Source organism: Chiloscyllium punctatum, chromosome 26, assembly GCF_047496795.1.
Source record: "Chiloscyllium punctatum isolate Juve2018m chromosome 26, sChiPun1.3, whole genome shotgun sequence".
In the NCBI taxonomy this organism is placed as follows: Eukaryota; Metazoa; Chordata; class Chondrichthyes; order Orectolobiformes; family Hemiscylliidae; genus Chiloscyllium; species Chiloscyllium punctatum.
The window spans coordinates 59,238,455-59,255,098 of NC_092764.1; positions in this window are offsets into that span (position 1 = coordinate 59,238,455).

The window sequence follows — 16,644 nt, forward strand, 5'->3', positions numbered from 1 at the left end:
AAGAACTTTGGATATCCTATCAACATGAAGAGTACTATATAAATGCATGTCTGTTTTTAACTAATTGTATTGCCTTTCAGATCACTCTGCTTGTGGTGTTTTAAATAATAAATCCATCTGTAATTATCTAGATGCAGATCTGTGAAATACAAAAGATCCCAAGTGGACAGAGTTCCCTTGAGAAAGTGATTCATGAGGCATGACAAAGGAAAAATAGTTGCGCTAACACACCTCATGGGATCTAATAAGATAGCTATGCTGAAGTACAATTGTGAACAACGTAAAATTCATAATATCAGACTCTATAATTACGTGCATCCCAGCAGTACTTATAACTAAAGGAGGAGTCAGACCTAATTAAAGGAAAAGAGGACAATTTCTCCTTTAAAATATATTAGTATTCAGTCTCCGGATGCACTTAATAACTGACCATTCAGGATCAGAAACTACCATTGGTCTTTCATTCAGTGGTTTTGTTCTTCATTTGACAATGTAAGGTTCCTAAAGTTTATTACTGACATTTACAAAACTTCTGATTTTAACATCTTTTCCTCCTAATTTGATTTTTTGCCATACACTGGATTCCTCAGAAATTGTATTCACAGTTGGTGAATTTCCAGCTATCTTTAACAGATCTGTATCCAACAATTGGTTGGCTACACACCATTTCATTCTGGACCTTATTGAAGAGCAGGACCACAGGAATGCCCACTATGATTGGTCTAGGCCTAATCTAAAAGCTGGTTGAAATTCCTGCACCTAAGCCATTGGCAACTAAGTGTGGTTTAGGCACAAAGAAAATATTCAACAAGAATATGGGTAATAAAAAGTAACAGAATGATATTTTGTATAAAAGAATGCAATAGCTGCAGACTGAAAATCATTTAAGACTAAGGAAGGTTGAAGCTTGTTAAATCATAGCCCATTCAGTTCTGAGAATTTATTCTGGTAGAGCTAGATGAGGTTTGACCTATACTTCAACCCAATTTATCAAACAGATGTCTGTCCATCTCAGTTTTGGACCCAAAATTAACAGCCTTTCATTCGAGAGAGTTCCAGATTTCTTCTAACCCTTGTCTGAAGAAGGGTTTCCAAGTTTAAGTTGGCTGCGTCTCATCTCAGTGAATCCTTTGCCATGTTCAAGCGGGTTTCAAGGCGAGCAATTGATAAATCTCCCACTAGGTGGCGGTGTTGACTCTGTAGTTACTCAAAGATGGGTTGGGAAGGAAGGGCATGAGAGGGGAGAACGCCCAACATTGAAAGGGTGTTCAGAGGTTTCGGGTCTGAGAAAAATAGATTTCTGGAAATTATTACCAAACGTTTTCTTTGCTAAGGTACTAAAGCTTACTTTGTTATGAGGCAACACAGTAATTGGCACAACATATGCTGCTCCATCTGTTAGGTTTATCCCGGGCCACAGTTATATTACCATTTATCTGTCACTGTGGGACAGTTTATGGGCAATGTGAAAACAATTCAGTAACTCGGGGGCAGGACAGGCATCATCTGATTGCTTAACCGTAATAAAGCATCATCACTTCTGGTTAATGGACTTCTTAGCAGATGCAGGAAGACCCCAGCTACATTTTCATTGTGCTCAGCAACTTCATTGTTGACCACTGTTATTACCCACAAGAAGGGCAAATCTTGCCTAAGCTCTCATATTAAAATCTGGTCAGTGAGATAGGGTGAAGCAGATTGAGATTAAAGCAGTTTCCAATGAGACACAGCGAGTAATGCACTCTTGATCTGCCAATATGCATTGGACTTTACAGTTATCAGTGAGAAACCTATACCGGAAACATAATACATTTGGTCAGACCTTCAGCCCTATGTAGTTGAGACTGAGTCAATATTTTGGGAAAGGCTCCACCAACACTCAGTAGAAACTCATTTCAAATTGACATCGCTTTTTGTACACGAACTGTTAGGCGAAGTTCACAGCACAGAATCAGAGAATTTAATTGTTGTTTTAAGTCTGTCCAAGAGAAAGGCTACAGCAGTGGGTGCCGTGGATTCTTTCTTGATTATATGTTTTTGGAGATAAGTCTCTTGATTAAACTTAAAATATAAGCCATAGCTATTAATTTAACCTGGGGCAGTGTTTGTAGAGGAATAAGACGGTGTTATTTTCTGGGGCTGTAGATTGTGAAGGAGCAAAAACAGCTTTTGCAGTGATATGTACTTCTTGTCAGATGTGTGAGTTTAAAGAGAGTTTAAGGGTTACTGTGGATTATATCTGCCATAAATGCTGTTGTGTGCGAATCTTATCAGATCGTGCGGATCGGTTGGAGAGACAGATAGAAGCCGTGAGGAATTTGCAACAGCAACAGTATGTGATGGATGGCAGTTATAGAAAGGGGCGGGGGGGGGGGGGGGGGAAGGTCTCAGATACAGTCACATAGATGGGTTAACTGCAGGAAGGGTAAGAGAGATAGGCAGCTAGAGCAGGAGTCTTTTGTGGATATACCCATTTCAAACAGGTATGCTGTTTTGGAAAATGTAGGGGGTGATGGATTCTCAGGGGAATGTAGCACAAACAGCCAAGTTTCTGGTATTGAGACTGGCTCTAATGCAACGAGGGGTATGTCGGCTTCCAAGAGATCAATTGTGTTAGGGGATTCTGTAGTCAGAGGTACAGACAGACGTTTCTGTGGCCAGCAGAGAAAAAGCAGAATGGTGTGTTGTTTCCCTGGTGCCAGGATCAAGGATGTCTCAGAGAGGGTGCAGAATGTTCTCACGGGGGAGAGGGGCCAGCAGGAGGTCATTGTCCACATTGGAACCAACGACATTGGAAGGGAAAAGGTTGAGATTCTGAAGGGAGATTACAGAGAGTTAGGCAGAAATTTAAAAAGGAGGTCCTCAAGGGTAGTAATATCTGGATTACTCCCAGTGCTACAAGCTAGTGAGGGCAGGAATAGGAGGATAGAGCAGATGAATGCATGGCTGAGGAGCTGGTGTATGGGAGAAGGATTCACATTTTTGGATCATTGGAATCTCTTTTGGGGTAGAAGTGACCTGTACAAGAAGGATGGATTGCACCTAAATTGGAAGGGACTAATATACTGGCAGGGAAATTTGCTAGAACTGCTTGGGAGAATTTAAACTAGTAAGGTGGGGAGGTGGGACCCAGGGAGATAGTGAAGAAAGAGATCGATCTGAGACGGGCACAGCTGAGAACAGAAGTGAGTCAGTCAGGGCAGGCAGGGACAAGGTAGGACTAATAAATAAAACTGCATATATTTCAATGCCCTTGCAGGGGAGGGCAGATGAACTCAGGGCATGGTTAGGAACATGGGACTGGGATATCATAGCATTACGGAAACATGGCTCAGGGATGGGCAGGACTGGCAGCTTAATGTTCCAGGATACAAATGCTACAGGAAAGATAGAAAGGGAGGCCAAAGAGGAGGGGGAGCGGCATTTTTGATAAGGGATAGCATTACAGCTGTGCTGAGGGAGGATATTCCTGGAAATACATCCAGGGAAGTTATTTGGGTGGAACTGAGAAATAAGAAAGGGATGATCACTTTATTGGGATTGTATTATAGACCCCCCAATAGTCAGAGGGAAATTGAGAAACAAACTTTAAGGAGATCTCAGCTATCTGTAAGAATAATAGGGTAGTTATGGTAGGGGATTTTAACTTTCCAAACATCGACTGGGACTGCCATAGTGTTAAAGGTTTAGATGGAGAGGAATTCCTTAAGTGTGTACAAGACAATTTTCTGATTCAGTATGTGGATGTACCTACTAGAGAAGGTGCAAGACTTGACCTACTCTTGGGAAATAAGGCAGGGCAGGTGACTGAGGTGTCAGTGGGGGAGCACTTTGGGGCCAGCAACCATAATTCTATTCATTTTAAAATCATGATGGAAAAGGATAGACCAGATCTAAAAGTTGAAGTTCTAAATTGGAGAAAGGCTACTTTTGACAGTATTAGGCAAGAACTTTCAAAAGCTGATTGGAGGCAGATGTTCGCAAGTAAAGGGACGGCTGGAAAATGGGAAGCCTTCAGAAATGAGATAATAAGAATCCAGAGAAAGTATATTCCTGTCAGGGTGAAAGGGAAGGCTGGTAGGTATAGGGAATGCTAGATGACTAAAGAAATTGAGGGTTTGGTTATGAAAAAGAAGGAAGCATATGTCAGGTACAGATAGGATAGATCGAGTGAATCCTTAGAAGAGTATAAAGAAAGTCGGAGTATACTTAAGAGGGAAATCAGGAGCGCAAAACGGGGACATGAGATAGTTTTGGCAAATAGAATTAAGGAGAATCCAAAGGGGTTTTACAAATATATTAAGGATAAAAGGATAACTAGGGAGAGAATAGGGCCCCTCAAAGATCAGCAAGGCAGCCTTTGTGTGGAGCCACAGAAAACGGGGGAGATACTAAATGAATATTTTGCATCAGTATTTACTGTGGAAAAGGATATGGAAGATATAGACTGTAGGGAAATAGATGGTGACATCTTGCAAAATGTCCAGATTACAGAGGAGGAAGTGATGGATGTCTTGAAATGGTTAAAGGTGGATAAACCACCAGGACCTGATCAGGTGTATCTGAGTACTCTGTGGGAAGCTAGAGAAGTGATTGCTGGGCCTCTTGCTGAGATATTTGTATCATCGATAGTCACAGGTAAGGTGCCGGAAGACTGGAGGTTGGCAAATGTGGTGACACTGTTTAACAAGGGCGGTAAAGACAAGCCAGGGAACTGTAGACCGGTGAGCCTGACCTCGGTGGTAGGCAAGTTGTTGGAGGGAATCCTGAGGGACAAGATGTACATGTATTTGGAAAGGCAAAGACTGATTCGGGATAGTCAACATGGCTTTGTGCGTGGGAAATCCTGTCTCACAAACTTGATTGAGTTTTTTGAAGAAGTAACAAAGAAGAGTGATGAGGGCAGAGCAGTAGATGTGATCTATATGGACTTCAGTAAGGCGTTCGACAAGGTTCCCCATGAGAGACTGATTAGCAAGGTTAGATTTGATGGAATACAAGGAGAACTAGCCATTTGGATACAGAACTGGCTCAAAGGTAGAAGACAGAGGGTGGTGGTGGAGGGTTGTTTTTTAGACTGGACGCCTGTGACCAGTGGAGTGCTACAAGGATCGGTGCTGGGCCCTCTACTTTTTGTCATTTACATAAATGATTCGGATGTGAACATAAGAGGTACAGTTAGTAAGTTTGCAGATGACACCAAAATTGGCGGTGTAGTGGACAGCGAAGAAAGTTACATCAGATTACAACAGGATGTGGACCAGATGGGCCAATGGGCTGAGAAGTGGCAGATGGAGTTTAATTCAGATAAATGCGAGGTGCTGCATTTTGGGAAAGCAAATCTTAGCAGGATTTATAAACTTAATGGTAAGGTCCTAGGGAGTATTGCTGAACAAAGAGACCTTGGAGTGTAGGTTCATAGCTCCTTGAAAGTGGAATCGCAGGTAGATAGGATGGTGAAGGCGGCGTTTGGTATGTTTTCCTTTATTGGTCAGAGTATTGAGTACAGGATTTGGGAGGTCATGTTGTGGCTGTACAGGACATTGGTTAGGCCACTATTGGAATATTGCATGCAATTCTGGTCTCCTTCCTATCAGAAAGATGTTGTGAAACTTGAAAGGGTTCAGAAAAGATTTACAAGGATGTTGCCAGGGTTGGAGGATCTGAGCTATAGGGAGAGGCTGAACAGGCTGGGGCTGTTTTCCCTGGAGCGTCTGAGGCTGAGGGGTGACCTTATAGAGGTTTACAAAAGTATGAGGGGCATGGATAGGATAAATAGACAAAGTCTTTTCCCTGGGGTCGGGGAGTCCAGAACTAGAGGGTATAGGTTTAGGGTGAGAGGGGAAAGATATAAAAAAGACCTAAGGGGCAACTTTTTCACGCAGAGGGTGGTAAGTGTATGGAATGAGCTGCCACAGGATGTGGTGGAGGCTGTTACAATTGCAACATTTAAGAGGCATTTGGATGGGTATATGAATAGGAAGGGTTTGGAGGGATATGGGCCGGGTGCTGTCAGGTGGGACTAGATTGGGTTGTGGTGTCTGGTCAGCATGGACTAGTTGCACCGAACAGTCTGTTTTCATGCTGTACATCTCTATGACTCTAAGTGCCACAGTGGAAGAAATGAGTTTGACGTGTAAGTGTAGATGGTAAGATCAGTTTTAAATAAAAGTCATACATAGAAATAAACAATGATTGCACTGGTTCTCCATTATCAAGGACACAAAGGAAGTCAGATCATTTGCCAGCTTTTTAAAAATTCATTCATACAATGTGGGCATCGCCCTATCGCTGAGTTTACTGCCCTGTCCTGGCACTTACTGCCTGTCCCAGTGTTTACTGCCCCATCCCTAATTGCCCAGAGGGCCTTTTGGACCAAATGTTCAATGTCACCTGTTCTTCCCAAGATTACTTACAGTGTGGAAACAGGTCCTTTGGCCCAACAAGTCCACACCAACCTGCCAAAGCGCAACCCACCCAGACCCATCCCCCTACGTTTACCCCTGCACCTAACACTACGGGCAATTTAGCATGGTCAATTCACCTAACCTGCACATCTTTGGACTGTGGGAGGAAACGCACACAGACACTGGGAGAATGTGCAAACTCCACACAGTCAGTCGCCTGTGGTGGGAATTGAACCCGGGTCTCTGGTGCTATGAGGCAGCAGTGCTAACCACTGTGCCACCGTGCCGCCCATAACAGATGTTTCTGTTATCACAGATCATGTCTGTTCCTCCTGCACTGCACACAACAGAGAAGCAGCTGTTTCCCTTGGTGAAGAGTCAATAACAAGGGAACATAATTTTAATGTGAAAGGCAGGAGGGTTGCAGGGAGGTTGAGGAAGGGCTTTTTCACCCATTGGTTGGTAGGGTCTGAAATGCACTGCCTGGGAGCAGAGTTGAGGCAGGAAACCTCCCACTCTTTAAAAATTGCTTGGATGAACTCCTGAAAAGTCCTAACATTAAGGCTATGATGGGCCAAAGGGCCTCTTTGTTCTGTTGTTGTTTTCTGAAATATCTCCAGAATTATCTCGGTCAGTACTTGTATATTTAGATGGTCATAGCGTCCTTCCTAAAATAACTTCACCAAAAAATGTATTCTTCAAATATGGATCACCTACTCTTTAAATGGCTCAACACTAGCACAGAACTCCAGCCATCTTGTTCATTTTCATTCCTATATATATCTGAGGAAGTTCCCTTTTGATCTTACTGGTATTGGCAGTTTTCTTCCCATTCTGGTAGATTTTACCTTGTTATGAAATAGCTTTCGCTTCTGTAATCACCTTTTACTTGTTCTTCAAACAACATGCAACACAACTTGACACTTCAAGAAAATATAACAAGGCATATTAAACCATCAGTTTGTGTCTAGTCCAGTCTACAGGGACATATTGGTCTTCATCATTCCTGTATTCAGAAAAATGAACATTATTTATTTTTTAACTTTTGGGTAAAGATACTTAAGTAGTATTAGAAAACTCTTTACGCAAAAAAACTTAAATAGGGTTGAGTGTTAATTATGATAAAATTACACAATCAAGAGGGACCTTGATCAGTTGGGTCAATGGCGAAGGAGTGGCAGATGGAGTTTAATTGAGAAAATTGGTGTTGCATTCTGATATGGCAAATCAGGGCAGGACTTAGAATGGTAAGGTCCTGGAGAGTGTTACTGAACAAAGAGACCTTGGGATGCAGGTTCATAGTTACTTGAAAGTGGAGCCATAGGTAGGCAAGGTAGTGAAAAAGGCATTTGGTACACTTTCCTTTATTGGTCAGTGCACTGAGAAAAGGAGTCGGGATGTCATGTTGCACCTGTACGAACATTAGTTAAGCCATTTTTGGAATACTGTCTTCAATTATGGTCTCCTTGCTACAGGAAAGATGTTGTGAAACTTGAAAGGGTGCAAAGATTTATAAGAATGTTGCCAGCATTGGAGGGTTTGAGATACATGGAGACGCTGAATAGATTGGGGCCATTTTCCTGGAGTGTTGGAGGTTGAGATAAGACCTTACAGAGGTTAATAAAATCATGAGGGGCATGGATAGGGTGATTAGCCAAGGTCTTTTTCTCAGGGTAGGGGAGTCCAAAACTAGAGGGCATAGGTTTAAAGGCGAGAGGGGAAAAGTTTAAAAGGTACCTCAGGGGCAACTTCTTCACAAGAGGGTGGTGCGTGTACAGAATGAGCTGCCAGAAGGAGTGGTAGAGGCTGGTACAATTACAATGTTTGAAAGGCATCTGGATGGGTATAGAATAGGAAAGATTTAGAAGGATATGGGATAAATGTTGGCAAATGGGACCAGATTAAATTATGATATCTGGTTGGCATGGACAAGTTGGACTGAAAGGTCTGTTTCTGGGCTGAACAAGTCTATGACTCTGTAAGAGCTGACAGATCTATGATTTCCAGCTCATGTCTCTGGTGAATTAACAGCAGAAACATCTGAACTAAATTCACCTCACAGTCATGAAGACACACCATAATTAATGAGTATCATCATTGAGACATCTTTAAAAACTCTTTCTTCACATGTGTTCTGGAGGTCTTGACATCCACCAAATCTGTGCCCATCTGTCGTGCAACCCGATGTCTGAAACCCTCAAAATCAGGCTTCTCTCGGTCTCAGCAGGTCTTTCTGAAATCACAAATGACATCCTGTGACTTTGGCAGTAGTAACGCCCTCGCTTCTTCGACCTTCAACAGAGTTGAACAGAGTAACCTCCTCCAATGCCTTTCCCCAGTGACCTGCTGGCTCAGGCTGCATTTAACTGGCTCCCTTCGACACAAATGTTTGAGCTCTTATATCTTCCCCTTAGTTCTGGTGTTCCCCAAGTATTTATCCCTGATCACAGGGCCAAATGGCCTACCTTTGCTCGTAGTTTCTATCCTTGGCACCCTCAATACTTTAACTAAATATTACAAAACACATCCCATTCCAGAATAAGCTAACAGTACATAATTCCATCTCACAGTTTGGATGAAAAAGTGTTGGATTATTTAATATCATGATATCCACATCCTAGTTTCTCATGTTATAAGTGATAGAAGTATTTCTACATCAGAAAAGTACCTTGCTGTTTGGCAAAGCACACATTATGCACCGTTAGCAGTTTGACTGTTGGAAAGATTCCTCCTCCATCATGTCAAAAACCAGTTCAAGCTGGTTGTCTTCAACATTGAGTCAGAGATGTACAGCCCAGAAACAGACCCTTCAGTCCAACTTGTCCATGCCAACAAGATATCTTAAAATAATCTCGTTCCATTTGCCAGCATTTGGCCCACCTCCCTCTAAACCCCTCCTATTCATATACCCATCCAGAAACTTTTTAAATGTTGCAATTGTACTAATCTCCACCACTTCTTCTGGCAGCTCATTCCATACATGCACCAGACCCACCTTACTTTAGAAAATCCAATGACCAAGTGGAAAAATGAGCAATCTTTATTCAAAGATTTAAAACACCACTCTGTTCTCAGCTTTAATAAATGTTGAATCAATGTGGGGATGCAGCAGTATAGCAAAATTATATTCAATATACATATGTTAAGGAGTTAATTAGTGCTCAAAAATAAATAAAAATTAAACTCCTGAGATCCACAATTATTTCATCTCTGGACAGAATCCAGAGAGAGTAGTTTCTGGGCTATTGTGTTGGGAGAAATGCAATAGTGCATTGACTGGCTTGCTGTAGTCATGTGACACATGCCTCTGAGGTAAATGACTGTGACCCCTGAGACAACCAATAAACCCATGTCAGTTGTGAACTGGAGCAGAATTTCACTGGCCTCTGAATGGCACAGGTAATGGTGAGTTTGGAAAATATGCTGAGAGCTTGGAAAAAATTAGCTTCTCAACATCGAGAAAAGAGAGAGTCTGATTTTCCACCCCAGCTTTTACTGGCAAGACAGGAATTTCGCTAGTCAGCTGCAAAACGTTCATTCACATGCAACATCTCCTTGTAGTTATTCTCATCTCATTTGTATACAGTGTGTTGTTATCAAAGCAAGATGGCGGCAGAATCGCAGCGCAGCTTATGAGCTCCTTAGCCCATGAGCCCAGAGCTCATCTACTTCATCCATGTTTTACTTCTCCCTTCTTCGCAATGTTTCCTTTTTTTAATCTCCTTTGGCAGAAGGCATCCTCTCCAAGCCTGGGCCCAGCAAAGAGGTGGCTTCCAGTCCAGTGTGGTGGTCACGGTCTGGTGCTGTGGTCTGTGTCACGGTGGCCTTGTCCCGGAGGGGCCTGGTGCTGTGGTGTCTATCACGGTGGCCTTGTCCTAGAGGGGCCTGGTGCTGTGATCTGTGTCACAACGGCCTTGACATGGAGGGGTCTGTGTCACGTTGGTCTTGTCCTGGAGGGGCCTGGTCCTGTGGTGTCCATCACAGTGGCCTCGTCCTGGAGGGGCCTGGTGCTGTGGTGTCCATCACAGTGGCCTTGTCCTGGAGGGGCCTGGTGCTGTGGTCTGTGTCACAATGGCCTTGTCCTGGAAGTGTCTGTGTCATGATGGCCTTGTCCTGGAGGGGCCTGGTGCTGTGGTGTGCATCATAGTGGCCTTGGCTTGGAGGGGCTGGGTGCTATGGTGTCCGTCATGGTGGCCTTGTCCCGGAGGGGCCTAGTGCTATGGTCTCTATTCTGGTGATGTTGTCGGGGAGGGCCTGGTGCTGTGGTCTCCTGTTGTGGAGGCCTTGTCCCAGAGGGGTGCTCTTGGCAGTATGTAGATGTTCTTTTGCCGCAGCGTTCAAGTATTCCAGTGCTCTGATGTAGCAATCTTGTCTAGTTCCAGCATGGAGGTCTAGCCCTAACGTCTCTTTCTGGCGTGCAGGTCTTGTATTCCAGCCTGAAGCAGCGGGTGATCTCCTGTTGTCACAGCCATCTCTCTGGGTGGTGGTCTTGTCCCGTTGTAGCAGTCTCATCTACATGGAGTCTTCTTTGGCTGTGACTTACAGATATTCCAGTGTTAATCATCTTAATCAACTTTCTCGGAACTGAAATTGATCCAGAAATGAACTCTGTCTTAATGTTAACTTTTTTCTTCTTATTTATGACTTCTGTCATTAATACAGGCACCATGGCTTGGCAGCTTATAAAACTTTTCACTGTTTTTGTTTTGTAACAATATGTGACAATCCATTGCTATTCTATTCTCTTCTCCCAAATGCACAGTGAAACCAGACAATTCCTGGCATGAAAGTGGGGGTGGATACCTGGTAACTCCAGCTCTCACTGCTTGTTTCTCCCTTTGCACCAGCATTCTCTGGCATTTCAGGGCACGTTTCAAGTGTGGTATCTGTCTCCACACCCCACGGAGGCTGGCATTAGACTACACACCAGCAACACTGTATCATCGAGGCACAAACTCACAATGAATACAGTTCTCTGGATGGTTTTACAGGTCTGCAAGGTCTTCTTTATAAATGTCATCCCCAAGTTGACAAGAGTGAGACACCAACTCAGCATCTGCCGCAGAGAATCTAGCTGCCTCCATTTAGAGGACAAGGAAGAAAACTGGAAGATGAAGGAATGATCAAGAAAGTGATAAATCCTAGCAGCATGGTCAGAGAGAAAAAACTAAAAGCATGCAGTAGATCCAAATGATCTCAATAAAAGCTTTGAACAAATCTCAGTCCCCACATGCTAAACATGAATGAAATTGTGCCCTAACTTGTCAAATCAAAAGTCTTTATTACCTTGAATGAAAAGGATGGTTACTGGCAGGTGCAATTGGATGAAAGCAGCAGTTTTACAACTACGTTCTGGTCACCATTTGAGGCACAGTTGGCTGCACAGAGTGTTTGGCATTTCTACTGCTCTAGAAATGCAGCAATGTGGACAGCAAACGATCAGCGATCTTCCCAGAGTGGAAGCTATTGTAGGTGATCTGTTAGTCTATGAATGTGCAAGTAATCACACATGATCGTGACACCTCACCAGATGAGCCTGAGGCAGGAAAAGAAAAAGATGCAATTGAAACATTTAGATGTCTAAAATCAATCACATAGCCATGCACTGACAGCAAGTTGGCTTTGCCTGGATCGTGACACAGGTAGTGCTGTTGAGATGTAGCAACCAACAGATTGTTGTAAGCAGTGCAAGAAGCTGTTGGATCCATGAACCATTAAGTAAAGGTCCTGTCTAACTTGTTGCCAAAGTGCATCTTAAGGATGTGTTTTACGGATGTAGTTAAAAAATCACTCAACACCAGGGTATAGTACAACAGGTTTATTTGGAAGTACTAGATTTCAGAGCGCTGCTCCTCCATCAGGTAGCTAGTGGGGCAGGATCACAAGACACAGAATTTATAGCATAAGATCATAGTGTTATGCAACTAATACAATATATTGAACAAACCTGAATTGCTGTTAAGTCTTTCATCTTTTAGAATGGGCTGCAGGTTTCAATTCATTAATATGTAAATTCTTCAAAGTCACATTCATGAGATAACTTTTATAAAGGTTTTATAAAAAAAAGGTGACATTTCAGCTCAGACAATGCTTTAAAGGTGTGAGGTTAGAGTCTGTCTGTGTTCCAATCTTGAGTCAGATTGGTTCCATTTTCCAAAGTAGGAATTTATAAAAATGTCATGTGGAATGACTGCCTATAGATTGTGCGCTCTTTCAACAAAATAGAATGTATCTGCAAATACAAATTAACTCCATATGTGTGTGTGCATGTGAGGGAGGGTGAGAGCAAGAGAGTGTGTGCATGCATGTGATGGAGAATAAGTCTGTGAGAGGGTGTGTGTGTGTGAGAGAGTGAGACAGAGTGAGAGAGTCCTTAACCCTAACCACAATTACCCACGGGGACACCACCCACCATGTACGCGACAGGTACTCATGTGACTCGGCAAATGTTGACTATCTCGTATGCTGCTGGCAAGGATACCCTGAGGCATGGTACACTGGCAAGACTAAGCAGACGTTACAACAATGGATGAGTGGACACCGTGCAACAATCGCTAGACAGGGATGTTCTCTCCCAGTTTGGGAACACTTCAGCAGTTAGGGACATTTGGCCTCAGACCTTCGGGTGACCATCCTCCAAAGTGGACTTCAGGACAGGCAACAACGCAGAGTGGCCAAGCAGAGACCGATAGCCAGGTTCGCTACCATGAAGATGGCCTCAACCGGGACTGGGGATCATGTCACACTACAGATGACCCCACTGTAGTATATACTGTCACATACACTGAAAAGCTGAGGCTGCATCCAAAGATGAAGTGGAACAACTATGGAACTTCATTGCACTATCCCATTGGTTAGACACAGAGACAAGAATGGATGCAAGCTTTGTTGCATGTAAGAAGTCAGGCTAGTGATAAGAAAGCCAAAGGTTGAGGATATTTTGAAGTTGACCAAAACATTGACAACTTTAATGATAGAGAAGTATATATTGAAATTCCCAGCTTTGAGCAATCTCAAAAACCACAAAATTGACGTTTTGTGATGGCTTTTCATGCTAGTGTTTGCAATGGATTTTCCAGTGATGGTGGTGTCATAAAACTCTTCATGGCAGAGAATGGGAAATGATGCCCTTTGACCTGGGAAGCACATCAGTCCCTGAAACACACTCATTTGTTGATGCAGCAGACATACTGCTACCATTTATCTAAGATCTTATAAGAAAGGTTATTTTAACAGGGGAGTGAAGAGATCAAACCTGAGATCATGTACATTCTATACTGTGTACAAATGAGAAAAAGGCAGAGAATAGTTGCAGCAAGAGTAAAACAAATGTAGGAGAGAAAAGCAAAATCCAAAGTGAGATGGGCATATAAAAAAATTAACTATTGGTCTGTTTATCAAAAGGAGTGCTTCTAATGAAAAGTTGTTGGGCTCCTGGAAGAAAGATGTCTTGTAATGTAAACTTTGGGAATATAAGATTTATCTGTATATCTTGTTTTATTGTCAACTTTAAAAAATGAAAAGGAAATAAACATTATTATAAATTTTGATCCGTAGAAGAATGAACCAGGGCATGTTCCAGAGATTACAGAGAACATAATGCTGGGAATAACATATATGAGAGTGCTGGTTTCCCATGGTAAGGAAAAGGAAAGAGCAGACTGGAGTTTGTATTGAACCGTGAAATGCAAAGTCTGACTCCTGCTTCAGTAAATGGATGACTAGTAGTACAAAGGTTAGCACAGTAACAGCACACACTGTGGGAATAAATAGATGCCAGAGGTCAGCCAAGAATAATGCACACATGTACGAGGAGCTTTGCACAATTTAAGCACTATAATGATGTGCAGAGACTGAAACTAAAATTAAAGAGATGACAAATGACTGTCTTGTTCATTAATGATCATTTCCTTTCAGACTATGTACATTGGGTAAATTGAATAACTTGTAATTGCAAATTTATAGTGCATTCAATTTTGTTTTATGATAAAGGGAATATCTGTAGAAATGCAATTGTACTTAATGTGCTGACTGGCTTTCCATAGTAATGTAGCATCTAATGCTGTGGAAGGGCCTGTATGAGCAATTTCTGACAGCTATTAAACACATCACTTGTAACATTATTGTGCTTTCAACAAAAGCCATTTCTTACATTGCCACCTTGCATTTATTGCACACTTTGAATACACAAAATAATAGAGGGGTGAATTTGGGTGCAACCTATAAGAAGGAATCTAGTGATCCAGACAAGGAACAACAGGTGTGTCCCGCATTTTCGGATCTAATAAAGGCTTGGTGCATTGAAGGCTATCAATCTCTATCGTTTGAGAGCGTTGATATTTTCAGTGTGTCTCTTGCTCATGTCAAAATGCAAGTTATTTGCATCTCTTAATCAATATCAGTTTTGTGCTGTTGTGACTTACAAGGGTCAAATGGTGTTTGTTTTGTGCAGAAATTTGATGATACTAATGCAGATTAAAGAGAACACTGCCTATGACTGATTGATTAATAGGAAACACACTGATTGAGGCATCTGAGATTAAGAATTGTCTCATTGTTTCCTGGCATGTACAATAATGAACAATATAAACTGTTTCCATTGTCACTGGACATTTTGGTTGGTTTTACTTGTGTAGCGATTGTAATGAGATCAGCCAGGTGGAGTCAGTCAGAGTATGAGTTCCCTGACTGGGGCTGTTAGTCTGGGTCCAATCAGGAGCCCTCGCGAACACATAAGGAGTGTCAGACATCCTGTTCGCTCTGAGAGCTGGCTTTACGAGAGCTGGATCAGTGTCTAGGACTCACCACATGTAAATAAAGGGTGACTTGTTTACAGGATGTAGGCATCTGGAGTAATTTCAGTGATGATAAAAGAAAAGCATGCCCCTGAAGAAACTTGCTTGCAACAGTCATCTTTCAGTTGGGGTAAACATTTCTGGCATCATGCTGTTATTTGGGAAACTTGACTCATTTGATCCTGCCAAATTCTGGGCCCAGTATGTGGAAAGCATGTGTTATTTTCTTCTGGGCAAGTGGCATGAGGGCAGATGAAAAGCAACAAGTAATTCTCCTGACTGTCTGCGGATCTGCAGCTTTTTAGGTTATCAGGGGACTAACTTTCCTTGAGGCACCAGATACTAAAACCTTTCAAGCGTTCATGGATTTAGGTAAGGTATATTATCACCCCCAAGCCTCCTCTAATTCAGGTTTTACTCAGCAATTTGAGAACCGGGGAATCAGTTTTGGGATTGTTGAAAAGTTATGACGACTGGCAAAGGCATGTGACTTTTGTTTGACCCTTAATGAGAGGCTTTTTGTATGGAATTAATGATGCAACCATGCAAAAGCACTGACTAGCTGAAGCTCAACTGGACTTCAAATAAGCACAACAACTGGCTTTATCATTGGAAAATGCAGCAAGTGGAGCAGATGAGCTACAGGGTATTCAGATGGAGGTGGATATCCTTGCCAGTCTGACTGAGTTTGGGGAACACCACTTGAGGAAGGTCATTGCACAGCCTCACTCAGGACATATCCTGAACAGAGGAACTCCAGATCAGCCCACAGCAAAACCCCAACCACAAGCCTTAGTCAGACAAAATTTTCTTCAGGATCTGGGCCAGCAAGCCACTGTAATTGTTGCCAGTATGTGGACATGAGACAGCAAAAGAATCTCACTGGATCTAAATTCAGTAAGAGAATTCAAAGGTTGGTATCTCGGAAGGTGAACCCCCTGGAAAAATCCCACCTACATCTAGTTTGGAACAGTTAAATTGCTTAGCAACATCCAAGTCAGAACTAATCAAAATGAACGTCTGGTTAAATGGTCACCTGGTTCTAATGAAACTCTATACTGGCGCAGCCATTTCAGTGATCGCAAATCCAGTCTTTAATAAAGTTCGGTCTGGACTCAAACCCTTAAGTTTGCACAACCATGGCGAGACTGAGAACCTATACTGGAGGAACCATTACAAGTTAAGGGTCCGGTATCTTTGCGAAGCAGCTGGTTCAGTTCCCACTGATTGGAATAAAAGGCTCGGGCACAAGAATGATGGGATGGAATTGGTTGCAAGATTCACCCTTGGTTGGCTGCCTGAGTGAAGTCCACATTAAATACCCAGACATTTTGCTGGAAGGTCTATGGATTATTAAAGGGCCAAGGCCACCTTGCATATTAACCAGGAAGTAATTCCATAATTCTGCAAGGCCTGCCCAGTGCCATTTGCCTTATGGACAA